At 44.5% G+C, this 26598-nt stretch overlaps 1 long non-coding RNA gene across 1 annotated transcript in view; it reads left to right on the top strand.

Annotated features, from left to right (window-relative positions):
- Positions 1 to 26598, top strand: part of LOC125718398 (uncharacterized) — an 88611-nt gene continuing 62013 nt past the window's right edge. The window contains exon 1 of the long non-coding RNA XR_007384824.1: positions 1 to 67. This is a non-coding gene — a long non-coding RNA (uncharacterized LOC125718398). The remainder of the gene's footprint in view (positions 68 to 26598) is intronic.

Genomic DNA, 26598 nt, shown 5'->3' with positions numbered 1-26598 from the left:
AAGGCCCTTAACCTGCAATTGCTTCATCCTGGGTATGATGTTAATCTACATCCAGCTCTGTAAGGAGGTCCTCCAACTTACAGGGAAATTTGGGGGTTGGTGACAGGATTGGCTCTTCAGCCACTGGGAAAAACCTCACACTGGTCCATTTGGACTAGTGTGATGCTGAGGTATCACCCGCTGCATGGCTGCACTTGGCTTCTCATCCCTGAGGTGGTTTGTTGTGTGGTGGGTGCAGCAATGTGCTGTAATCAGTGTACAATCCTTATCTCTCTTACTTGTATCACATTTCAGAAACTCACTCAGTAACTGTTATTAATACCTTTCGGAATTCGCTCTGTTGATGGATGTTGGTCCGATATGTGGATTTATGAAAAGCATTTTTATGACAAGATCAGCTGACAGGAAGATGCGGGGAATGGGGGGTGTACTCCTTTCAAATATGCCTACACTGAAATTGAATCTATGAAGCTTGCTCAGATAACTTTAGGTCCACTGTGTGTATTATCAAAAAAAATCATGATACGATAACCTGAATGAAAGATCCTGAGAGGATGCATTTTATAGCACAGTACCTGCCAGGAAATACACCCCCTTTAAATTCTGGCTCTGCTGGTGCTATGTAAACAGTGTTTATCTTCTATATCTCCTTCTTACAGTGAGCATTACCTCAGAGCATGCTGACTATCAACTAATCAATTCACAGTCCCAGATAATACATTTTCCTTCCATGTTGTGCGACGAACTTCTCAGCCTTGTCAGGGTCCCCTGGAGTCTGTCTAGGCTGGGAGCAGGAAGGGATCTGATGCCAATCCGTCAAATGGTGTCCATATTATGTAAGCAGTTCCAGTTAGCCTAACTTCATGTCTTTGGATTGCCACAGGGAAAGTTTCACACATGCTTTCAAACTTACAGATATTAGGCTGCACATTAAGACCAAAAATATATTATGCGAGAGATCTTCTCAGGAGTCGCGGGTGTGGACGGGCCGGAAGGAGGCAGGGAATGACGAAGCAGGCAGGCGGAGTACGGGGAAAACTGGGGATTTATTAAGGGAGACGGCTACGGGGAGAACAATACGATACTAACATCAATGACGGACAACAAGCAGGGCAAGACATGGACTGATATAGAACAAAAGACAGGGCAAAACAACAGGATACAGCTGGGCAAGATCGGGGAAGCACACGTGGATAATCAGGGGGCGTGGCACACACGAGGATCGGACGAGCCGGGCGTGACAGATCTAACTTAGCCCTGCTGTAAAAGATTTTAAAGTAACAGTAGAAGTCTAAACCTTAAATTATGCATTGAAAATACCACAGTAGCAGTTCCAAGCAAATGTTTCCACGGGAGTATTACTGTACGTGGTCAATAACTGCAAATTAAGCAATTAGAATCAATGTAATTAGATCAATGTAATTAACTACTCTACTGCTACTGCAACAGTTAAGTTAATGAATTTTAGGGTCCTACTGCAATGCACCACAGAAACAGCAATAAGTTCAAATGAAATTATGTAACAATTACTTCCCATTACAAGATGTAAACTGTTTGATAAACTTCTCACCAGAAATCTTTGCTGTAGTACTTTTGAGGAAGGCTTAACCTGAACTGCTCCAGTAAAATATACAGTTGCAAAGATAAAGGTAAAATATTCAGTCCCTTTCTCTCAAGTGTAGGTTCTATGTAACTCTGAATGAATGTGAAAATGGTGGCAGAGAATAGATCTTCAGATGGTCACCTGGTTCATCTTCTGCTGTTGGAAATGCTTCTTTCTATTACATGGACAGGGATCCATATCCTGAAGGCAATTCGTGTCTAATTTGTACACCCTCTCATTTCACATAGACTGATGAACCTGTGTCTATCCCCCTATTTCGCACTGATCTGTGTTTTGCACTTGAAGTATTACAAAAGCCTCCCCTTGTCACTTCCATGGTCCTGGGGGAACATTACTACATTACTGAACAGGTACCGCATTATTGAATATTACTGCATTACTCAACATTACTACACTGTATATCTGTACATGGATAGTTGGCTTGATGTGACCTCTTCAAGGAGCCTCTACTCACTGGACCTCCTTTGACATTGTTGTCGACCCCATATCTGCACGTGTCAGAGGATTCAGGCCAGGAACCTTACATTCTGCAAGTAAATAAGAGCTAATTAATTAACCAAACTGCTCCTTATAACGACCTCAATTAACAATATTTTGCTCCACGCATTCACTTGGAGTTCACCTTCAAAAGCAGATTTAGCACTGTAGCAGTCTTCTTGGACCAACTTTTACAACTGAAAACTCTATAACCCTGTCAGTCTTTTTGGAGAATATGCATCGACACGACCTGTCAGCCATCACCGTCTGCAGTGCCTAAGAGCCAAATCCTCACAGGCTCCAGCCTGGGGTATCTGCTCATCTGGCTTTACAGCTCCAGGCGGCTCCAGCCCAAGGGGCCAATCTTGGTGTGGCCACCCCAGGGAAGCCTTTGAATCTCCAAACGGCCGGTTAACGGTTGTCCGCAGCAGAGGAGGGCCACCCCGGGGCTGGGGAACAGGAGCCGTCCTTTCCAGTTCACTGCCACCAGGAGCGCTGGCCACAGCAGAAAATGAGCACTTGTTTTTGTGGCAGTGATCTGTAATTACCCAGGAATAATTTACGACCAGCTTTACAGTCCCTCGATTTCTAATTCAAAACTGACAAATTACTGACTTGCAGTATGAACTTTTTTTATTTGTCAGTCCCCAGGCTCTCACTTCTCCACCCTGATCCTGCTGCCTCTCGATGCGTCATACAGTGCTTCTGTTATTTCCTTCTCCTGCCGGGATCATCCAGGTATCTTATACTAATTTTGAAGATGATCACATGGGTTGAATAAAGGTTTTCAGAATGTCTTTTTTCCTACTGCATGCTGCCGCCTGATCACTGGAAAAATACCGTGCCATTTATAAACCTACACAAAGTAAAACCTTGAACAACAACATGACATCTTTGTGCCTCCAGTGGGCAATACTAATTTTGAAGATGATCACATGGGTTGAATAAAGGTTTTCAGAATCCCAGGGAAATGGTGCATCTGTACTTGCCTGCCACAGAAAGTTAGAGATGTAAAATCTTCAACCCCCTTTTTTTGTTCATTGTTGGGCTTTGGGCCTCTTAGATCCGTAAAGCAAAAGTCTGGAGGTGTGATGCTGGCAGTGTAGGCTGAGGTTTGGCACGGGAGTCTCCAAAGTTGGTGCACATGACTTACAACAAAGCAGAGGTATTTTGGTTTTATTGCCTTGTATGCAAAGATGACCACCTCAGCATCTGCGCTTATGAGGGTTTGCTGTCAAGAAGGCAGACAGCAGCTGAAGAAGTGGGAAGATTTTAGTCTGCCCAAAACAACAATGCTGGTTTTCTACTCCTAAGACGAATCTTACCTTTATTATGAATTCAATACTATACATATAAATTGTGGATTATATATGTCATATTAAATGTTGTGTGTATGCTTAATAACATTGAATTTAATTCTATTTTATGACATATTATAAAATTTATTTAAACAGAATCTTAAAATGCAAACCATATTAACTGCTGTGTTCCGATGACATCGATATCAAGGAATACTGAAATCACAAACAACAGTTTGAGACTGCAAAATATTTCCAACATGTGGTTCTTTTGCACTCAGTACCTCTTTCCAAAACTGCTTTTTTTTTTTTTTTACTAAAGCAATACCTTTTCTTCCCACAGCAATTCCTGCTATCGCTTCCCCGACTGATAATAAACTCCCAACTGTTATATGGCCCGTGGAACATAATATGAGAAATGAAAGACACAGGAAAGATAAAGTTCAAAGTTCAGGAAGTCATTTGTAGAGAGGAATTCAGAAGTTTATAGAGTACGCCGTTCATAAGTTCCTGGCACAGAGAGTTAACAGAGGAATCATTTCCTTCTCCTGAGCAAAATTGTATAGGCTTTAAAAAATGCAAGAATTCCAGAATGTTCTGCCTCATGCAATATATCACTAATAGTCTTCCTTTTCAGAAAAAGTTGAAGGTATGTCTTTTTTCCTACTGCATGCTGCCGCCTGATCACTGGAAAAATACCGTGCCATTTATAAACCTACACAAAGTAAAACCTTGAACAACAACATGACATCTTTGTGCCTCCAGTGGGTTTTAATGAAGTTTGTGCTCAACCACTTCTCCTTTGGACATCATGTACGCTTTCAGAAATAGACTATGCCTTCGCCACAGTGCTCCTCTGAAAAGCATCGCATTTTCTTCTTCCTCTTGACCTGAGTGAGACTCTTGGAGAACTCTGTAAACACCACGCTCTTTGTTTATACGCGGAGGAATTATAACACACAGTTCAAATAAGCTAAATACATCGTTCAGCGACTAGTGAGGCAATAGCTTGATGTGAGGCAGGGGATCAAGTTCAGAGCTTCATACACAGTGTAGCTGAATTCGAATGAAACCTTAATGTATTTGTGTGTATAAATACGTTTTCCTGTCTACACAACTCATTGCCCATTTGCTCAGCTGGATATTTTGTTAACAACTTTTTATTGTATTTTGAGATCTCTGTCTCAGTATGTTGTATCACATTGTCAGTGCTTACATGTCTTTCATGTCCATAATTATATTCTATATGTTGCTGTTTCTTGTACTATGAAGAATGAAATCATAATTTAATCTCAGCTTGTGACTCATGGATCATACAGTAGAAGATGACAGTAAAGATATTTTGACGTATAAATAAATTTAAGGCTAGTTCACGTAAGTGACATCAGACGTGTCTTGTGGAGGAGTACAAACTTCAACGCTCATAAGGTTATTTATTTAATAGACTTGCAAGGTGTCACACCGTAGGCGTGAATATGCATGTAGATTTGTAAAGCCGAGCATACAGCTGAAAGCTGCATCACAATTACTGCATTCAGAGCAGCATAACACCACACAGAGGGACGTCGGCGTCCTGCGAGTCTCTTTTCACGTGGCGCTGCTCGCATGGCGAGGACCGTCCCTGTTCACGAAAGGCCAAGTTCACGTTTTGAGAAGGATTACATCCGGCAAGAACAGGCAGCTGATCTTATCCACAGAAGACGAAGACCCTGATGGCCACTCCCGATGGCTATTTAACCATTACTTTTGTTTAGTTCGCTGTGTGTAACTTCATTCGATGCATGGTCTCGATGACAGCAGCCCAGCTCTCCCAGAGTACCCACTGTAGGGCAAAAAAGACAGGCCTCCATCCCACTGAGCGTAACAAGCTGGGTGACTTGTAATCAAACTGTAAATTGTTGACAACACTTAGGGATTGGATATTTTAAAAAATGATCTTAGATCTAAAAACCCACTATGTACTGAATTGTTTTCTGCACTAAAAACGTTTCATTTATCAAGTGTATTTATGCCATACTGCTAGGATTTGTAAAGTTAAGGTAAGAGAAGGCTATTAGCTCTTGGCTGAATTAGCTATTATTAGTTTTTTACGTTGTACAAGACAATAATTGTTTTTATATTTGGGTGAAAGACGTAATCATTTTCAGTTATGGAACATCAAAATTTTGAACTGAAATCCAACACGACAATAATTTTAACTTTTCGTCCGTGTCTCAGAAATCTCTTTCGTAATGAGGGTGTAACTGATACAGATCTAGTCCCAGGAAGCACAGAAAGTAGGAAATAAAGCCGATGTGATGCCAAGACATATATTCATAGTCTAAAAACAACTACATTTAGGAATTTAATAAGAAACTTTGCTGTGGAAAAGTATATAAAATATGCAACCAAAAAAGTGCTGTTCCTGAGAGGTAATCATGTGATGTAATCATGTGATGTAATCATGTGATGTAACTGGCTGATGTAACAGTCATGTGTTTACGTCTGCCCAATGAATGGTGGACAAACAAACACATTTGAAAGCACTTACATCATCAAGCCTCCACAGGTCTCTGTGACACATATCTTTCTAATGAACCGGGATTAAGAAAATAGGATTATTGTAAATAACAATTCTAACAATTATGACAGTCTGTGTAATTTCGTAAGGTTTTCAGCCTTTTCAGATGGCTAATGCACACCATAAGAGCCAAGAATCCACATTGACAATGAATATATTTCTTTTTCGGATTGCTACTCTCTTTGTGTATACATTTTAGATTAACATTAGGGCCATATATTTTTGGTTTAATTGAATATAAAAGACAGTTTTGTTGCATATTTTTAATTATCAAACCATTGAATTAGACAGAAAATCGGAGCATAATTAATGTTCTCCTTAATAGTAAATCTCCTCATTACATATACAAAAATATAAATATACACAGGTATAAATAAAGTTCCTTGCTACGTGTCACTGCTGTCTCATTAAATATAATATTGGCCTTCTTACACATTTAATAGGTTAAATTACACTATGGTCCTGCAAATGTAACTAAGTATTAGTGTCTTCTGAAGTATTTACAGACTACTGCCAAGTGTTCTGGCCAACAGGAGCGTTCATCCCATAAAAACACACTCGATCAACTCTCAGCTGTGACCTTAATGAAATGTCATTACTTAGCAGCTAAAATATAATTGCACATTGTTTTGCCAAAGTGGCAGAACGTCTGGGGAAAACTCAAAATTGAGGAAACGAGAGTGAGAAATCCATTAACAAAGTTCTTGTGACATTTAAATGATGGATGGTCATCCTCATAATCCCATCCATCCATTTTCCAAACCGCTTATCCTACTGGGCCGTCATAATATTACACAATAAAAATCTGATTTTATAACAACCAGCACAGCAAAGCATCTGTAAATGTTGCCCATAATGTGATAACATGCCAAAGTTTTTACTGGTTTCTGTCAAACTTTGAGTAAATCCCAGTACTATGTAAGTGCTCCAGAGCTGTATGTTAATTTAATTAAGCTTTAAACATCTAGGGATATAAAGATCGTTTCCCCCACCTGAACTCCTCCAAGTTTAAGGTTTCGGCTCAGGAATGAACAGCAGTGTTTAATATCTGTACACATCTGAGATTCCTTCCCAAATGTTCCAGACTTTCTGGAACACTAGACTACGGAACACTAATTCTGAGAAACATTCGTATGCTCCTCACACATGTAGCTGTAGCTAATCCGAATCCAGACTCAGATCTCGCAAGACTTTATTGTGGCTGGTGCGAAAACATTAAATGCAGGACAATACAATAATAATGCAACAACAATGAGACACAATAAATTACAGTCAATAATTTATGGGCAACAACAATAGCAGCCAATTACAATGTAAAACAGTGGATTACAAACATCAGCACAGACAAAGAACTATGTGGTGATAGCAATTTACGGGACAAATAAAAGTGCCAATTAGACCAACGTGCAAATGGAATCAGTTTTGTTAGCTGGTTAGAGGCGCAGGGGAGGATGCATGTAAGTCCATTTGTTGAGCAGCTAGATGGCTACAGGAAGCTGCAGAGATAGCGATTGCTGTGGTGGGTATGGTTAGCTGTGATCTTGCCCACTCTATTGGTTTGCCCTGGAGATGAATGAGATGTTCATTGATGGTGAGGGGCGCTTTAACGCCCGGTCTTACCCAGCTGAAGCCTCCACTAAAGAAGGGCCTCAACCACTTTTACAACATTCACTGTCAATAGCATTGTGATCCAGGATGTTAAAAGCACACAGCCCCTCTATTCAGCAGCAGATTTGTCGATGCTGGAAGTGAATCCCACTATGACTGTGTCCTCTGCAAGCTTAAGGATTTTGATGGATTTATCTGCGGAGGCATGCCCTGATTTTGACAATGGATGGGCTCGCGTTTCACTTCTTTAACCAATCACAGTCTTCATTATATGACATCACCACATTTTCTGTTAAGTGGCAAGGTGTGAAGTACCCGTTTTATTGTGTATTCCTTTTGTTAAGGGACACTGCAATTAAAATTGCAGTTTTAATGTTTTCCATATGTTTTCATGTTTAAAAAGACCCCAAATGAATACTGTAAGCAGACTACTTGATTACTATAAGCGAATTGTTTAAACAGGAATGATTCTGTCCCAAGTTTTTTGATCCATATTAGTGGTTATCCCTATAACCATGATCATTATAAGTGGTTTCTACTGTATGTAACTGCTCCCCCATAATTTTTCATTTGATATGATACATTTGCTAAATCATAAACAATTATTCTGCACTTTTTTGATTGGGGACAGTGAAGAACCAGAACCACTGATCAAGGTCGCAATCCAACCAGCTCTTCCAAACCAGTAACATGTTTTCCGACCAATATAACAGGTCTCACTCTTCAGGCAGCCTAATATCTCAGCGGAAGGTTGCTCGTTCGAATCCCATGACTGGCAGTGTGATGTCACTTCTGGGCGTTTGACCCTCAATTGCTCCTGGGATTGGCTGATCTGCTAAATGACATCATATTTTGTTGTTGATGATGAAATTAATATTTTTTTGTTGGTGTCTTATCTTCTGAGTATATACAAAGAATTAGACATATGTATTTAGCAGTTTTTAAAGAGAGCAGTGAGCATGAAGGCTGGCGAGCAGAGCGCCTTGGGAAGACCGCGGTCCCAGGGTGACTAAGTCGCGCAGAGAGCTGCACCGCGCGAGGGTCTGCTCTCTGCAGCGGCCCTTACAAGGTCCTGTGTGACAGCAGCGACGCCTCATGTTTACACTGGCGGGATGAGAGGGACTGTCCCCAGCGTGCCGGCCAGGGCCACCAAAGCGGGAAGAAGAGGCACCATGCAGCTTTCCAGCCCCTTGTTTGCCATCAGTCTTAGAAGGTCGCAGCTGGGAAAAATCGCATCGCCTTGCGTTCTGGGCTTAGGGCGAGCACTAACTAAAAAGTGCCCTATAATGTAAGGGGAAAAAGCTCCACAACACAGATCAGTCCTGTGCGGTCTTCATCGTCACCATATTTCCACCAACTGCAGTTTTGTTTAGCATGCTTCATGTAACTGTTGACTGAGCGCCAATTTAATTTCTCGCAATCCTTTCAAAAGAAGTAACGGTAAGTGGTTCCTTTTCGCAATTTACAATTTCAGTCCATAAGTAAAAGCATGATTGCTTATTATAATATAGAATTCAGTGATTTATTTTATGTAATTTAAAAAAAATTGTTTCAATTAGCAAAACTAATTTCACAAAACTGCATCATCAAAGTTATATAGGACTGGTTAAGCAGACAGAAACAGGGACATTATAATTACGACGATTAAAGAGGGTTGCAAAATAAGATTATGAATAAACTTAAAAAAATCTGAGCAGTGTCTGGGAGGCCCTGGCAAGGGGGGCCACTTCCTGCCTCCAGGAAACTCACAAGCCCCCCCTCTTAGAAGCCGAGGGCACAGTCAGTTTTCCTGTATATGTGTCTTCTCCGCGCACCACAATAAAAAAGCACCGTGACAATCAGATGGCAGGGAAGGAACTCGTCAGAGAAACAGGGCGAGCTTTTCCTGTTAGGGTTTGGGCCGCTCAGTAATGACTCGCTCTTATGTAAATGTTTAGATTTTCGAAATGTTTAGATGTTTTAGTAACACCACCCGCACCCCTGCACTGTCATCCTTTGGTTCTTACTTTGTTCTTTTTTTAGTACCTAATTATGGCAGCTTGATTCAGTTTCGGAGGACAAAATGTGGGGATTGCACTCCTCTGGAAGAAATGCAAATGAGCCGTTCCTTCCTGTGTGCCCCCCACCTCCCCCCCCCATTCCGCCAGGGCCGGTCCAGAGAGTGCTCATCCATCTCGGTTTCGTCTAAGGTCTACCGTAGAAGGAGAAGGTATTCTCAGCATGATGCAATCGAGCTCGACGTTCATCTGCAGAAAAGGCCAATTCCTGCGCACAGAGTCAGAGCGAAACATACACGTAAATGAAGGTCTGCACGCGAGCTCGACCTCGGGTCAGCGAAGAGCATGTAGGCATAATACAAATCGCATGCTGACGGACGTTTGCGGACATGCCAGGCATATGGAATCTGAATCATTCTGCCATCAGGGGAAGAGTTCTGACTGCCATCTGTTGCCGGTGCTAAATCCAGCAATAGTGGGGGAGCATCCATTGGTCTTCCATAGCCTTTATCCAGTACAGAGTCTTCTGGAGTCAAGCCCAGGAAGCTGGTGACTCAAGGAAGGAGATTCCCAGTGTGGAATGCCAGGTTATCACAGGCTCTTGCTACCATCAGCATATATGTGAACATACACTTTAAGTAGTAGTAGATATGGAAACCTACACAGCATGATCATCGAGTCCCTCTTTCCCAGGCTGATGGGATTCACACGCAGACACAGACTCACAAAGTCAGCAGCCTGCTGATTTTCCAGCAGACTGTCGACTAGCTGCAAAGACGCCCCGGTTCCTCAAGAACGGAGGAAGCCAACATGGTGGACCGGCCTCGAGAGAGAGAGAGAGAGAAGACGAGACTGAAGTGTGAATGAAATGGAGACCATATTGTACACTTGGTTTGCGAGGATCATGACATCGCAAACCCAAGAGACTGTCGTGGAGGGGACAGGGACTGTGGATGTTTGCCGGGAAATGGAAATGAAGGGAATCGCTTCAATTAAAGAGGGACAAAAACAAAGTCTGTGCTGAGTGTCAGGACCACCTAGGGATATGCACACTGACAACAAGGTGATTAAAGGCACCTGTCAGTGCGACAAGGGCACGGGGAGAGAGAGCGGGAGACAGCCCCTGAGCTCTGCTCTCCCCCGCCAGGAAGTGACACTCCCACAAGGAAAAATTCGACGGCTGGGCTGACGGCAGACACAGATCAAGGATGCTTAAAGCGCGCAGGTGTGCAAATGTACAGTAAGGAAAACAGGTCATTAAATTCAAAACAGGAAGCCTCACATCTCGGCGTCACCTCCTTGGTCTTGGCGGCCCTCCGTTGGGCTTATAATTGCGGGTGATGAAATTAAACTGACCTGAGCAGTTTGTCAAAAAATGAACCTGGAGCTGCGCATGCAATACGGTTTCTTAACCAATACAGTATATAGCAGTGGTGGAGTGATTTCAGGTGAAACATTTCCCACATTAAAATGTACTGCAATAGCATGAAAACATGGGTTAAACTAGGAGCAAGGCCTGACAATTATAAGGGAGGCTCCGGTCTTAATATGAAGACTGAGTCCTTGCTCCGATTCTTCTGCTATTTGAAAGGCGACCTGATTGGCTTAAACGTGCCGCACAGCTGTCACAGATGTGCCGCCTCGTGTCTCGTATGCCGGATTTTTGCCATTAATTATTCTACACCCAGCAACAGCTGCTGGCTAATTTCCCGTGACTCACGTCAATCTATTTCAGCCCAGCCGGATTACTGACCGGGTGTGATGTGGCAGAGTTTGTTGCAATGGACAAAAAGCTGATCATCACGGCTGATTTTGATGCCTTTGCACTAACAAATGTGCGGTATGCTGTACAGGCTCCGCGGCAGCCGCCCTAAATAAGAATATCTCCTTTGAAGGAGACTTTTTCCCCAAGATGTCACCCTCCTCCGGTAGTTTAGTTCTGAGACTTATTTCCACACTGAACGCCAGTGCTTCCTAAGCCCCTTAAACAGGGCAGGTCCCAAAAAAATCAGCAGTGTGTATTCATGCAGAAATGAAGCTTAGATTAAAAAAAAAAAAAAACAAAATAACAGGACTCTGTACTTTGTGATTTATCCTGGGCTGAAACCAAATCTCACAGCAATTACTGTATACTATACCGCGTGTACCTGAATCTGAGATTGTTCCGGCATCTCACAGGGGAGGGATACGAACCTTCTTCCTGTTATTAGTCTACAGAGAAACAGGAGCTGCTTCTGCTGCCTAGAGCTGAGGCCTGACAGTAAGAAACCTTGCAAGACCATCGAGTGTGAAGCTCAGCAAGTATTTCAGAGCATGGCTTTCAATTAGGAGCCCCAAAGTCGCGTCGGCTCCTTTATCTTTCCCGCTCGGCGGTGTTCGCATTGTAGAATCTCTCTCTGCGGCATTTGCTAATGTTCGAATCAGTGACACGGTGATCTTAACCTGTATCCTTTACCCACGCCGCGTCGTAATTTATTATGCCGGCTGTGAACGAAATTGTCGCGTTTTTAATTTTGAGAATGTAGCGTGAAAATGGAAAATTTCACCACAATTCTCATAAAAGAAAAAGCAGGTTTTTTTTTCTTACTGAAGTACTGTACAGTCTAGCTGCTGAAACTGTACAGTCCTGCTGAGGGCTTCCGAAACCCGAAATGTTTTTGAAGCTTCTGGCCTGCCACTTCTGCGATTTTTCTCTACCGTGACACTCTGCGTTACTTTCACACCGGTGTCGTTTTTAGATGATGCCGTGAAGTGTGCCTTTTAAGCGCAGGACAGTGGGGGAATAGAGCGCGTATGAGACCAACTCGCTTTCGGTTCAAACGAAGCGATTAGCTGTGAGCGATAATTAGCGTAGGTGGTGAATCACTTAGCGCTGTGGTAACTTTCCACCTTTACGAAAACCCTGATCTTTCTTCCCTTCTAAAGAACCGTTCTTCGCTGCCACCCATCAAGATTTCCGTGGATGTTTTGAATTGGATGTTGTTTTTTGTTGTTGCTGCTGCAGATAAGTCTGACGCATTTAAGCATGACAGCTAGCAGGGCAGAGGAAGGCAGAAGAAAATGGATCATGTCTCTGAATACGGAATACTGGGTTACTATTCCCTCTGGCCTATGGTGTCCGGGGCGTCTAATGAGAGCGAGGAACGAAAAGGCAGACATTCTTCCGTCTGATCAGTGCATGCACACGCCTCGTCCTTGATGCTGCCCGCTCCTCGTGCCAGGAACGAGCCTCGCTTTCGTGTTGCGGTGAGATAAAACACACAAAAGGCACAATCGAGCATGCCCGACGCCATTCATTAATGGGACAATGACAGGAAGACCGGGGGCCGCCTCGTGTAATTGCCAAACAGCCATACGCGCCACAGAATTCCAGAGGTTTTTCCGCTTGTTGCTGTTGACACTGTTAATCTCCCATCTTCGGACCCGTGAAAAGCACGGCTTTGCACGTCGTTACCTGGGTGCGGATCTGGAGGCATTAGTTACGAGGACAAGTCTGTCTTCATTGAACCTTGTAGTCCCCCCCCCCCCCCCCGTTCTCCTCCCCGTGCTGTGAGAATAGCTCTGGAAAGGCAGGGCAACAGTAATACATGAAAATGAGGAGTAACTATGGGGGGGGGGGTGCAGATTGGCAACAGAATATCACCAGGATTTTTTTTTTTAAAGACAGATTTATGACAAAATCTTTCAAGTGAAATGAAGCCGTTTCAATGAGGCCCGACTTGCCCAAGGCGTGTTGCTCCTTCTGGCAGCTTCTTCCCCATCTCTCTGCAGCCTCCCATTTAATTAGGGCTAAAAAACAAGAGGAACAGGAGCCTGACACCTTAAAATAAACTAATGCCGGCATTTCGCCTGTTATCTTACTATGTATTTCTTTTCGTTATACAGAATAGCACAATCAAGACCAGGAGAAAGAGGTAAAAAGTCAAAATGGATTGAAGCGCATCAGTTGACTGCGACTGCATGCTTGAAATTATACCAACAGCATCTGTTGTGCAAGTAATAAAAGATACAAATCAGAGAGACAATGGTGGTAACCGGGACAACCAATTAAGAAGCAATGCTGTTGATTTTACAAAGGAAATCGTGCCTAATATCTTTCATATCTTGGTTTACATGCATGTAAATGCATGGACTGTATTTGATCGTTTGAGTGTGGGCCTGTACGTGTTCTATATGGGCAAACACAGGACATGCAGCAAAATATTTCTGAATCCCAATTTTTGTGTCCAAGGGTGTAAGTTTGCAGACGCCTCGAACCCGTTTCCAGAATTAATATCATTTCAGTTCAATCCATACAGGCATGTTTTCATTCTATAATGCATAGCAAGCTTATATATTACTTCTGCTAAGCCGGGGAAAACACTGTAAATATTGCATTCATGATAAGCAGGAGAGAGCCGGGGACTTTACATTCACGTACCCTTTGAGCATGAGGGCGGCTGAGATGCTGCTCGGACTTGAAATGAGAAAAGATCGCTCTCCCCGCATCAGCATCTTCAAGAAGCAAGATCCCTCCCTTATAGTCAAATTTAAAATAAACAAACTCCTGGGGGGTTTTTTGAGGGCACCTCGGCTCCATACCCACCCTATAAAGTAGATTCCGTATTCAGATGCATGGTGAAGCAACACAACCAACGTGCCCCATAGCTGGTGCACAGTTCCTGAGCTCTGGTGATTAATAACCACATGCTGTACACATGCCACTAAGCACCCGCTGGTTAGTAACCAGAAATATATGGTTCACTGAGCACCTGTGATTTGATAAACAGCCATTTACATCCCACTGAACAGGTGCTGGTTAGTACGCATTAATACTCAGGTCACTAATCACCTAGTGATTAATAACCAATTACAGAATCCACCCACTTCACCCACTGGTTAATAAGCAGTAATACTCAAGTCACTGACTACCTAGTGGTTAGTAACCAGTAACAGAGAGCACCCTGTTCACTTACTGGTTAGCTGAGCAGTCATACTCAGGTCACTGAACACCTGTGGGTTGATAACCAGTTACAGAGAGCACCCTGTTTAACTACTAATTAATAACCCATGTCAGAGAGCCTCTGTTCACCTACTGGTTAATCTGCAGTAATAGTCAGGTCACTGAACATCAGTTCACTGCATACAGTGCACTTTTAAGCAACATCCTTTTCATCAAAAAAGTTCATTCTCCTTTTAAGGAGGATAAGCAGCTAAAAAGGAAGTTTGAAGCGTCCTGCCGCTTTCAGGTTGCTCCTTTGAGGGCTGCTTTGCTTTTTGAAGGACTTCCCTCTTTGAGGTGCTGATGAACAGACGGGGAACCGGGTCAAGGTTCTGCTCACCACATCGGCACTGACTCATTCCCATTGGTAATGAGCTTTCCTTTCTTTTGAAAGCCTTTGAAACGACCTTAGGCGATCTTACGAACGAGAAAAGCCCTCTGGCTGCTACTCCTTTCAGTGGATTCGGAGAGGGAGGCTCTGAGAGTTTCACGCATCTTCATGCATCTTTTATCCCAGGCTAAATAATGAAACGGCTCCAAGTTACACACTATATTTTTCATAAGGAGGTAAAACAACATATTTCGTTGCTTTTTTTCTACACATATATATATATATTAAGGCATTTGGAGAAGTACACTGTGGCCCAGTACTGGAAAAGAGATATGGATGGATGGATGGATGGATGGATGGATGGATGGATGGATGGATGGATGGATGGATGGATGGAAATGAAGAAGAGCAAGATACACATCAGACAAAGACAAATGATTACTTAGATACTCAATGAATACTGAAAAATAACACATATAAAGGCTTTGTGTAGTTGTTCGGTGTTGCTTTAAACACTGTTAAGCGACAAAGTCTGCTTTTCCCGTCGCTGCCGCAAGGCCTCTGGCCATTTTCACATCTCCCCGAGGTGCTTGTTTATTTGACCCTGCAGGCCGAAGCACAGACACAGGACACAAGGCCCTCCCCATGGAAGAAAAGCAGAAATGGTGCTGGCAGGTTAAGGTGTTCTTAGATAGCCTGCGGCCTTTCCTTCTTTATTAGCTGTACACGCCAAGTTGATGAGTAATGAGTCAATGAAAGTAATTAAATACCTTGTGCAAGAAACAGAGGAAGGAGTTCCTTTGTCTGACTAAGGAAAAGTCACACCGCAGTGTGAATGAAAGTGAGGGAAAAATAGGTTCAAGGAAAACTATACCCTCCATACATCATCGTGCAAGAAAGTCAGAACTGAAAGACAGGGGTATTGCTGTTGTACACACGCAACAGTCAGAGCTGCAAGGTACTGTAGGGCTGCAGAGTTAATCGATTCATCGCCATATTAGCAGTAATGAAGAATGACGGACCTGACGTCGAATGAGTCATAGGCAACACAGAATAAGAGAACGGTATTATTATACACCTGAAGGTGGCTAGAGATATGGTCAACTGTCTTTGCCAATGCAAGACTGCTCTGTATTAGTAGCAGGGCAGTAGCAAGGTTATTTTCATAACCTTGCATTATTTATCAATGCGTGTCTTACATTCTGCAGCAGACGAGACTAACCACAATCCATAAAATCCTTCATGTCACATCAATACGACACACAGTCTGGCTAATATTTGAGAAGTCCCTTGGAATGTATCGTATTATATGTAATGGTGTATTTTATCGTGAGTTATGATGTGCGCAGCAACGTCCTCGTGTGTAAGGCTGCGCCTCTGTGTTTCAGTGCACGCCAGCTGCAGGTGCTGCATAGCTATGCAGCGGCGTGCAGATAACAGCAAACCTCATACTCTATGAAACGCAGGTGCCCGCGCTTGGCAGTCCTCAGCAGAACTGTGCCAACGTGAGCATAATTAGGGCACAAGATACTGTCTCGATATCACAGCCCCACAATTACAACTTAGCTTCATTTGCAACCTTGGTACGTTAGAGGTAGTTGTTCATTGTCCCCAAATAGAATCGAAGAAACACCTTAAATTAGCTGCGAGAAAGAAAAAAAAAATGTTAAAAACAGCAGAACTGCTGATAACCTTGCAGACTCGGAAATTATTATATTCAGAACTTACGGAAGAATGAAAACGGTGCAATTAATTGTGTTGGCAGTAGGCTCAATTAAACGATTTAATTGAGTATACACAATGTTTGGGGGCAAGTAAATATATATTAGCAGTCATAAGTGACATTATTTTTCTTTGAAAAAAAAACATTTTCCTGTTCCAGACTCCTAATCCACTCTGGCGAGCCGAAAAGCCCATGGCTTTGATTACTCACTGTATACCCTGCAATGTTGGGGTCTATGGAGATAGACAATGGATACAAAAATCAATACCAGCACTGATAGCATCTCCTGGGCTGCTTGGATTGTGAGAAAACAAAACACACCGGAGCTGTAAAGCGCTGATAAACATGCAATTACCGAGCGCGCTCGCAACACAAGCACATCGGAGGAGGCCGGAATTTATCACGCTAGAATATGAACTCTTACGAAGCTAAACTTCCCATGCACACGTATGTGGTAGTTATCAGCGAACAGGGCCTGGACCGTAGATGCCGCTGCGTTGCATGTTTTGCCGTACAGACGCATTTCGACTGAGGGACGGTGGGAATACCTCATTTATTTTCCTGTCATCCAAATTCAGATATTCATCATCACTGTGCGTTAATAGCATACTGGCATCTCAAAAGAAATCAAATCAGTACTTATGATATACAGTGTTATGTTGCATTCATTTATTTTGCCTTGCCACTAATTAAATCATCGTAATTTAGCGTTTGGTACTGATTAAGTAGAAACTTTTCGAAACAGGGAGAGTTTTGGGGAATTTGAAAGGTATGGGGCGGGCTCTTTTGGGTGCACTAACCTTGCATCACATCCAGTTTGAGTTTTAGCCCTAACAACTGCCCTAGATGTGAATTTGTGATCCTTGCTGCAAACTCTCAGATGGTGCAGTTAATGTAGCCAGTAGAATCGCAGGCTGAAGGCCATGACATCTCCGGAGAGTCGAGAGAGTGCAGGGTCAAAACTCAGACACCCGCTATACTTTTCTAGTGGATGTAATGGTGAGAAGAATTCAGTGACGTAAGCCTTGTTTGCTACATGCAGTGCACATTACAGAGCTCTATCTGTCTGATTACAAATAATATAGCTCCCTAACCCTCCTCCATCCTCTGCAGTTTTATAATAGACAATCTAATTAATCTAACTGATTAATCCCATTTAATCCATTAAGCCTGTAATTAATTTAATCTGGTGTTCTGGGGGGTAGCAACTGAATGGAATGGTGCTCGAGAAGCGGTTTGGGCATCCCTGATGTACAGGAAAGTATGTAACTATTTACGGGCATCGTTTTTTGGGGGGGTGCCTTGGTGGCTCAGCAGGTGGTGCTGTTGTCTCACTCCCCCAGGCGTGTGGGTTGAGCTCCCGCAGTAACTACTTGGGACTGCTGAATGTTGAGGAAGCCGTGGATTTAGCTGGTCAGATGCAAGGTCATCGATATATCAGTATCACCTGAACTCAGGGTGAATGTAAAACAAATTGTACTTATAAACCGGTTCAATTTAAAGGGCTTCTGTATGTGAGACAGCCTTGTGATGTGTACATTTAATCAGTTAATGCACAAATTCACTCAACTGACGGTGCTGCTGACTGGATAAGTGGCCTGACTGAACAATGCAGCTTAGTTTGGTCCTCTTTGGCATGACACTCTGTTTGGAGCTGGTCAATCACTGCACTTAGTCCTTGACCTTTTTCTCCATCGGTGCCCTTTTGACCTTGGTGAGTGTTTCTCGGTCTCTGTCCTCCTGACCCTCATTTGATGCCAATTCCCAATTCCTGGCTTGGCCGTCCGGCTTTGCGACTCCAGAAATTGGTCCGGTTCTGCACAGCCCATCCGTATCTAAATGGTCCCAACGTTCATCCATAACCTCAACCAACGGGGAAGATCTCGCTCACGGAGCACCCACAGCCCTACCTGGGGTGCCTGTGATCACCATGTCCTTTAGGATGCAAAATACATCAACAAAAATACAATAAAATGTCACGTTCCAGGTGAATTTTCTTACTTTGAGTTATTATAATTGATAAACAAGCATTATTAGGAAATTGACCTGGGATTTTTTTAAGTAACATTATTACAGTATTTTGCTGCAGAATCTGTTCACGTCTCTCATAACGTTAATTCATATTTGTTAGCAAAATGATCACATTATATAATTATTATCTTTATTAGTATTATTACTACATATATAAAATGATACAATGAATAAGGCCGCATCCAAACGTTGCAAGGAAACTTTGCTCTGAACTAAACTTAAAGTGTAAATGGTTGCCAATTAGGTTGAGAATCGCTCCGCCGCTTTTTCGTTCAACTATAGTTTGATAACTTTGCAAACTTTTCTTTTCGCGTGAGCAACTTTTTCCCCTCCGCTGCGCTGCCATATTGTTGACTGCTCTTGTCATATTTAACGTCCGCGTGGTAAAATGATAGCTGACGGCAGGCATGTTGAGATAATGAGCATACAGTTTGCACGGCCGAGGATGTTTTTTTGCACGATCGCTGCCGCTCCAGCCCCATCTGCGACTCACTGCATGTTTGTTTGGTCAGGGTAATTGCCACTACTTTCAATACAACCCCCCCCCCCGTGCGCGAAACTGCTAAATCATTAACCGTTCGGTCCCAGGATATGGCTTCTTGACACGAACCAGGTGACATTACCATGCATGTGTGCCTAGAATGATTGAGGAGAGACAATGGGTCGGTATGGCCCTAATGGAATTATTGTGCGAGATCGAGGTCAAGCAAGTCAAACCCTAAACACTTGTATGATTATTGTACCATACAGTAGAGTAATAATGTCAATTTATTTTCTACAGGTTGTCAGCCCAGAGTCGACTCATTAACGTCATTGTTTGGATGGAAAATGTAAACTGCCTGCCAAAGCTGAGTTATACCTGGCAACAGCCAGGTGATGCCACTTTAATTAACCAATTAAATGTCAGTTAAGTGAATTCTGTGGCCGTCGCAGGACAAATTTGGACACCAGTTCAACAGAACAAAGGGAAGTAAAGTGAGTTGATGATGATGAACCATCACATTTCGACAAATATCTCACTGAAAAGTTTGCAGAAACAAATGGCCATCCCATATTTATTAGCAGAAAGTAAAGTACCAAAGTTTGCCTCATTACCGAAAATGAATCTTGAACGAAAACTAAATCACATTACGTCGTAAAAATATTTACGCAAGATATTTGGGAGTTTGTGAAAGACTTTAAAATCTGCATGGCAACAAAAATACAGTCGCACTATTGGCATCAGCTTAGGATTTCGCTACTTCATTGGATCGAAATAGATTTTAAACGGATTTACGTGAGTTCTGATGGTTCTCATGTTCCTTGAGCTTGACCTTGTCAGAGATCCTGCAGCCATAATGCAGCATAACAGGAGAATATATAGGATAGCGTAGCGACAGAGCATATAGCATCGCACCTCGGTCTCCTTCATTATCCTGTACATGTATCCCACAGACACATCACTGTACCGATCGGAGTCCGTATCACGGAATGTCCGATCTCGGGTTTCTAAAACGCCCTGCACACTCTAGGCCTCCGCATCAGCTTACAGCACCTTATGAAGCGAGCTAGGTACATGCCCTGCGCGTCTACAGCAGTTCCTGTTTATTAAATAAACAGGGCCGCATCGGCATGGCCTAAGAGCACCCCCCCTGCCCCGTTGGAATTCTCCGCACGACCTCGCAGGCGGTGCCGGCGCCGAGTCTGGGGAGGTGCTGCTAGCGTCCGCGCCTCACGGACGGGGCATGCGGAACAGCCTCCTGCCGCGGTGATTAGCCCTAATGAGGACAGGGAGCGGCTCTCTCCTGGTGAGATGCGGGATGCAGGCTTGACCCGGCGGACCGGAGGGGGTGGGGGGGCACATTAGGCAAAGCTGAACACCTCGCAGGCAGGCCCAAGCAGGGGCCTGGCGGGTCTTAATTAGAGAGCGGGACTGACATCCTGTGACTCTGCATGGGAAACCCAGAGCCACGTTGCGTCATGCCAGGACGGACAGAACAGAAAAGGGACACACACACACACACACACACACAGCTGCACACACACACACCTACTTAAAATTATTGAAAGTGTCTATTTATGATGAATTCTCTGTGTTGCTGTGTCCAGCCCCAGGTTAAATACCTTAGGGTGGGGTCTCCCAGAAGAGGAATATGTTTTAATTGCAATATTGGGATTTGGGGTTAAGCCATGGGGATCCGTGCTAATGGGCTAAATGGAATTGTCCGGAATTATCGCAGGTATGAGAAACGGACAGCGAGACGAAGCATTCTGGTTTGCGTGTCATGCAGACGTCTTTCTGCATGTTATTGGTTAACGTCTGTGATGTTTTAATGACTAGAAACAAACCGGAGTCAGTGTATACCGCTAAGATTATCCGACACTAGCTGTCCTTTCTTGTTAAGCACGTTATTTTGATACAGTATGTATGCGTGTGTGTATTTATAATTACATTCATTATAAATACACACACGCATGTGTGTTTTCTTCTGTCTTCACTGGGTGATTTGATTGGTTTTGATATGTGTGTGCATATGTATGAGTGAGCGAGTGTGGGGGAGGGGGGGGCTGTAGGGAGGATTAATGGACACACATAACGGAGTATTAAGATGGGCTTATAATTATGGTACCAGCCTCATTTCCCGTATTCCTCCCGAAGATGTGCCCACATGTAGGGGGAATAGCGGGAATTACTCAGAGACTGCAGTTCTACGAATTTTACGCAAAGACATTAGAAAGTACCTATGAATACCGAATTCACATCGTCTAAATGAAAGCAATTCAGCCACCTTTTTGGAAATATGAGGGAAAATCACTCGTCTTCTGTTACTAAATTTGAATTAAACCTCTAATGTAATTTCTTCATTAACAATTATTTCTAAACCTATTTTTAAACTTATGGGCGTAAGTGCTGTCTGATATTTCAGAGTTTATATACGATTGCTAAGTGCTGTAAATAGATAAAGTACTATATTTCCATGGCGACCGTTAAATGAAGAGACTCCACATTCAGCCCCAGACCCCGGCTTAAGTGGAGATAAAGGCCTTTATTGGGTTCTGTTGGCTGTGTCATTATGCCAATGTAGCTAAAAATGTCGACTATTTTATATCACAGCTTTCTCCTACTTTTCTCTTACTTCTTATGCCAAATGATGAGTAATTACCCTGAAGTCCATTGTGGGTATGAATATTTACTAAATATAAACCTTATTATTAATATTCCAATGAATAAACACACATCCACTGTTACTGTATAAAATTAGGTTTTGTGTGACTATAACCTTCAGTCTGTCCGGTTCACTTGTTGTCTGACTGTTATGCATAATGTATTAAATCTGGTCTCGCTCGGGCGAATTTCTCTGGTACCTCATTTTCCTGTCAACGGCGAAAGATTTATTTTTATATTCCGTAAGGTCATAGACTGCCATCTGTAGACAGCTTGCTGGAATAGCAGCACAATAAATTTCAGCGCTTATGTCAGTACACGTAGAGCCAGCTGAATGAATTTGGGCATAGGTGAAGGGATTTGATGCGTGTTTATAGAAAATGTTCTGTTTTTCTTTTTCGTTGTTTTTATAATAATACCCTTTGTTAGCTTGAACCCTGGTTTGCTGATTGCTACTTACCTCTGGGCCACTTCATGCCCTCCTACAATTTGTTTATCTAAATACACTACGATTTTCTTCACCTGGTTACGGTGACGCTGGTTTTGCTGAAATTTCAATATGCCTAAAAGTAAACTGAAATCTGTCAGCGGAGGATCTATGGCGCCCTCTGGTGGTTTTGTGAAGCATTATCAGTAATCAGAATTGGCTTTATTTTGCGCGAGCATGCGCAATTTGTTCTGGTGTGTCAGGTTATACGTATTTCACGCATTAAAACACATATTGCACAGTAAGTTATAATAAGGAGCGAGGCTTGGCTGGCTCCTCTTCCTTTATAAAGGCACATCAGCTATGATCTGTAATTTGGAGATAATGTTTTGAAATGATTTCTTTGCATCGTATCCACACAGCTGACACAGTAGACTTCACTGTATTCCTCCTCTCCCACAAAGTCACTGCAGGATGGCAGATGTTTTGTAATGTTACAGTACTACACAGTTCAGTGTGAATATGGCAGCTAACTGATCTCCTGCCACAATTCTGGTTAAATGCTTTCCTTAGTGTAAAAGCATTCGAAGGTCCCCTTCTCTATGAGATCAGCCATTGATTCGCCACCTCCTAGCCCATGTCACATACATACCATACATAGTCATTATGGATCTGTGATTAAAAAAAACTCCATTCAAGTCTTGTATTTGTTCGATAATGACAAGTTCTGTAGGTTCGTTCCAAGGAACCTTGTAGCCTTCCCGCAACCTACAACTGTGTAGCGTCAGTCAGGTCAGATTCTATAAACATCACTCAGGGCACCCCACCCCCCCCCCCCCCCCCCCGAAGAAGCTTGCCTGGCAGGGTTGGATAAAACTTATGGGCTGGTATCATAATATAAACAGCGAACATAAACACAAGATTGTTTATTCAAAGCCAGGACCACTGCATTAGACCTTGATGCAACAACGTGATAATATGGGACTAGTTCGCTTATTTACTATCACACAGTGTAAATATGTCAGTAATGTACAGGAAATTTTTTACCTGTCCCTGTGAATATTTCCAAAGCCTGTCTTGTGGCTGGCTGGTTTCCTCCAGAAGAGATTACATATTCTACTTTAAAGTTATTAATTATTCATTTTCCTTGATTTTTAGTCACGTGAATGAAGGAATCATTGATCTTAGTGAAATAAAAAAGCTATGCTTTGTGAAATGTCTATATCATCACCATCAATAATAATAATAATAATCATAGGGTCACTGTGTGAAAATGTCTAATCTATCCTAAATAAAAAATATGGAAAATTAGCATGAAGAATACGGTTCTATTTAGACCAATATAGGCCCCTAGTTAAGAACGCCTGACTTACGCACACCTCGTACTCGCGAACACACTGCCGGAAAGCCTATTACATTAAAAATTCAGTTTAAATGCAGTGGTTTGTAATAACGAACGCGACCACTAATTTGTGACACTCGTGAAAACATTGCACGACTTCAGCGGTTCATCGGCTTAAATTACAGTACAGTGCACTTTCTTATTACTCTATAATTACTGTTATTATGTACTGTGTTATTGTTTTTCCCTATTACCTACAAATTTGACTTAAAGACAGACTTAGGGAACGGAACGCGTTCGTAAGCAGGGGACTGTCTGTACTTTACGTCTATATGTCGCGCAGGGCAGCCGAGTGGTTCAGCAAATAGCGCAGTTGTCTCGAGGGGTTTGTAGGTTTGGGATTACAACTATCAACCTTTGGTTCTCTGTGTGCTTATATCCATGGTGTTTTACGTTCTCTTAGTGTTTATGTGGGTTTCCTCCCATAGTCCAAAAACATGTAATTATGTGAAGTGTTGACTTAAAATGACTGGTATTGTGTGTCTGCCCTGCAATAAACAGACATCGCGTTATCTCATTATCACAGTCCTGCACCTAAGTGTTTATGCAAGATGGGCGGAGTTAGTTGGGCCTGCTAGACTATTTCACTAGTTTTTGCAGTTCAGTTTCATCCAGCTAATTATGTATCAAGGTCCTGATAAGGAATAGGCAACCCTTGGCTTCAGCACAGCTTCAGTCTTTCTTGGAATGTTATTATTGTTTTTAACTATGGTTAGAAACATATTTTTAAGACCCTTTTTTTTTAAAAAAAAAAGCCTCGAGTTCTTCAAGGGATAATGGAAGTCTACTTTGCACGCAGCATTCCAGAATTTTCCATAAGGGTCCTATGTTTGGGTATGATCATTGGGTGAGTCATGGAAGACACCATTCTTGAATTCATTTAGCAGTTTGTATGAGGGCATTATTATCATGGAAAATGGGCATGTTATGAGGGAACAGTGTTTACACCACAGGGTGTAAATGATCCAGGAAATTGTCTTCATATTCCTTAGCTGCTATATGACCATGCAGAGCAATCACTGGACCTAATGACTCAATCCAATTCAATTTACTTTCATATAGCGCATTTCACAATAGAGTGGCCCCAAGGTGCTTAGTGTGTTGTAATACATTCCTACATCGTTTATACAGAATAAAACAAAAACAGGGAAAAGGGTGTCACGCCCGGCTCGTCCGCTCCTCCTGTGTGCCACGCCCCCTGCTTACCCACGTGTGTTTCCCGAATTGTACCCAGCTGTTTCCGTTTGCTGTCATTCAGTCTGGGGTATTTAAGTCCTGGTCTCCCCAGTTTGCTTTGTCTGTCATTGATGTTAGTGGCGTTACATGTCTCCTGCTCCCCGTTACCTCATTAAACCCTCGTTTTCCCGTTATCCCGCTTGCCTGCCTGCTCCTTCCACGCCCTACCGCACGATCGCCGCTTACCTCCGCGACCGGTCGTGACAGAATGACAGACCGGAAAAGGAGGAAGCAGAGGAGAGGGAAGCCCCTGCCTGAGCCCATCCGACTGGGCACATGCTCCCTCGCCGACTCCTGGTCTCTCGCTGAGGACGAGAGAGAGGGGCTCGTCCAGGGCTCCGTCCCTGACCCGCTCCATAGGGGAGTCCACTTCCTGGTGAGAGTCGGGGCTTCCAGCAGCGACGAGGAGGACATTCCTTTCTCGTATCCCGAGCTGGAGCCGTTCGCTCCGGATGAACTACCGCCCCTGTACCGGTATAATCACCGGCCCGAACACCTGGCTAATTGGGGAGGTATTAGGGCCGTAAGGGACTCGATACCCCGGGTCCCGAAGAGGACCGCGCCCGTCTCCCCCTCCCAGGACGTGCCAGTTCTGCCTGCGCTAACAGCGCAGCGCCAGCCTCTGCAACCTGCGCAGCCGGAGCAGCCATCGCCGCTGTCCTTTAGATCTGCGCAGCTTCCTCCACCTGCGGCTTGCGCTCCCGTGCAGCCGCCATTGCCGGCGGACCCCGCTCCCGTGCAGCCCCCATTGCCGGCGGACCCCGCTCCCGTGCAGCCGCCCCCATTGCCGGCGGACCCCGCTCCCGTGCAGCCGCCCCCATTGCCGGCGGACCCCGCTCCCGTGCAGCCGCCCCCATTGCCGGCGGACCCCGCTCCCGTGCAGCCGCCCCCATTGCCGGCGGACCCCGCTCCCGTGCAGCCGCCCCCATTGCCGCCACCTGCAGCTCCCGGGCCGGCGCCCCCACTGCAGCCACCTGCAGCTCCCGGGCCGGCGCCCCCACTGCAGCCACCTGCAGCTCCCGGGCCGGCGCCCCCACTGCCGCCACCTGCAGCTCCCGGGCCGGCGCCCCCACTGCAGCCACCTGCAGCTCCCGGGCCGGCGCCCCCACTGCAGCCACCTGCAGCTCCCGGGCCGGCGCCCCCACTGCAGCCACCTGCAGCTCCCGGGCCGGCGCCCCCACTGCAGCCACCTCCTGTTCCTGACCGCGCTCCAGTTCCTGCAGAGGCGCCCCCTCTGCAGCCGCCTGCTGCAGCTCCCGGGCAGGCGCCCCCACTGCAGCCAGCTCCTGTTCCTGACCGCGCTCCTGTTCCTGTCCAGGCGCCCCCACTGCAGCAACCTGCAGCTCCCGGGCCGGCGCCCCCACAGCCTGACCATGTTCCTGTCCAGGCGCCCCACCTGCAGCTCCCGGGCAGGCGCCCCCACTGCAGCCAGCTCCTGTTCCTGACCGCGCTCCTGTTCCTGTCCAGGCGCCCCCACTGCAGCCACCTGCAGCTCCTGACCGCGCTCCTGTCCCTTCTCCCCCTGTGACAGTTTCTCCCTCGCCCCGGCGAACTCGACCCCGACCTGGGGTCATGTCTGTGTCACGTAAAGGGAGGGGACACAGACGCAGGGCTGGGGTCCCGCCCGCCCTGCCCCCTGGCTCGCCCTGCCTCGCCTGCGCTGGGGCTCGGTTGGCGCCTGCGGGTCCTGGCCCTCCGGGTCGGCTGTCGCCTGCGGGTCCCTCTCCGGTGCCTCGTCGCCCTGCCTCGCTCCCCTCT

Source organism: Brienomyrus brachyistius, chromosome 22, assembly GCF_023856365.1.
Source record: "Brienomyrus brachyistius isolate T26 chromosome 22, BBRACH_0.4, whole genome shotgun sequence".
NCBI classification, from domain to species: domain Eukaryota; kingdom Metazoa; phylum Chordata; class Actinopteri; order Osteoglossiformes; family Mormyridae; genus Brienomyrus; species Brienomyrus brachyistius.
The sequence above is the reverse complement of the archived record's forward strand: the minus strand, read 5'-3'. Positions and strand labels throughout refer to the sequence as shown.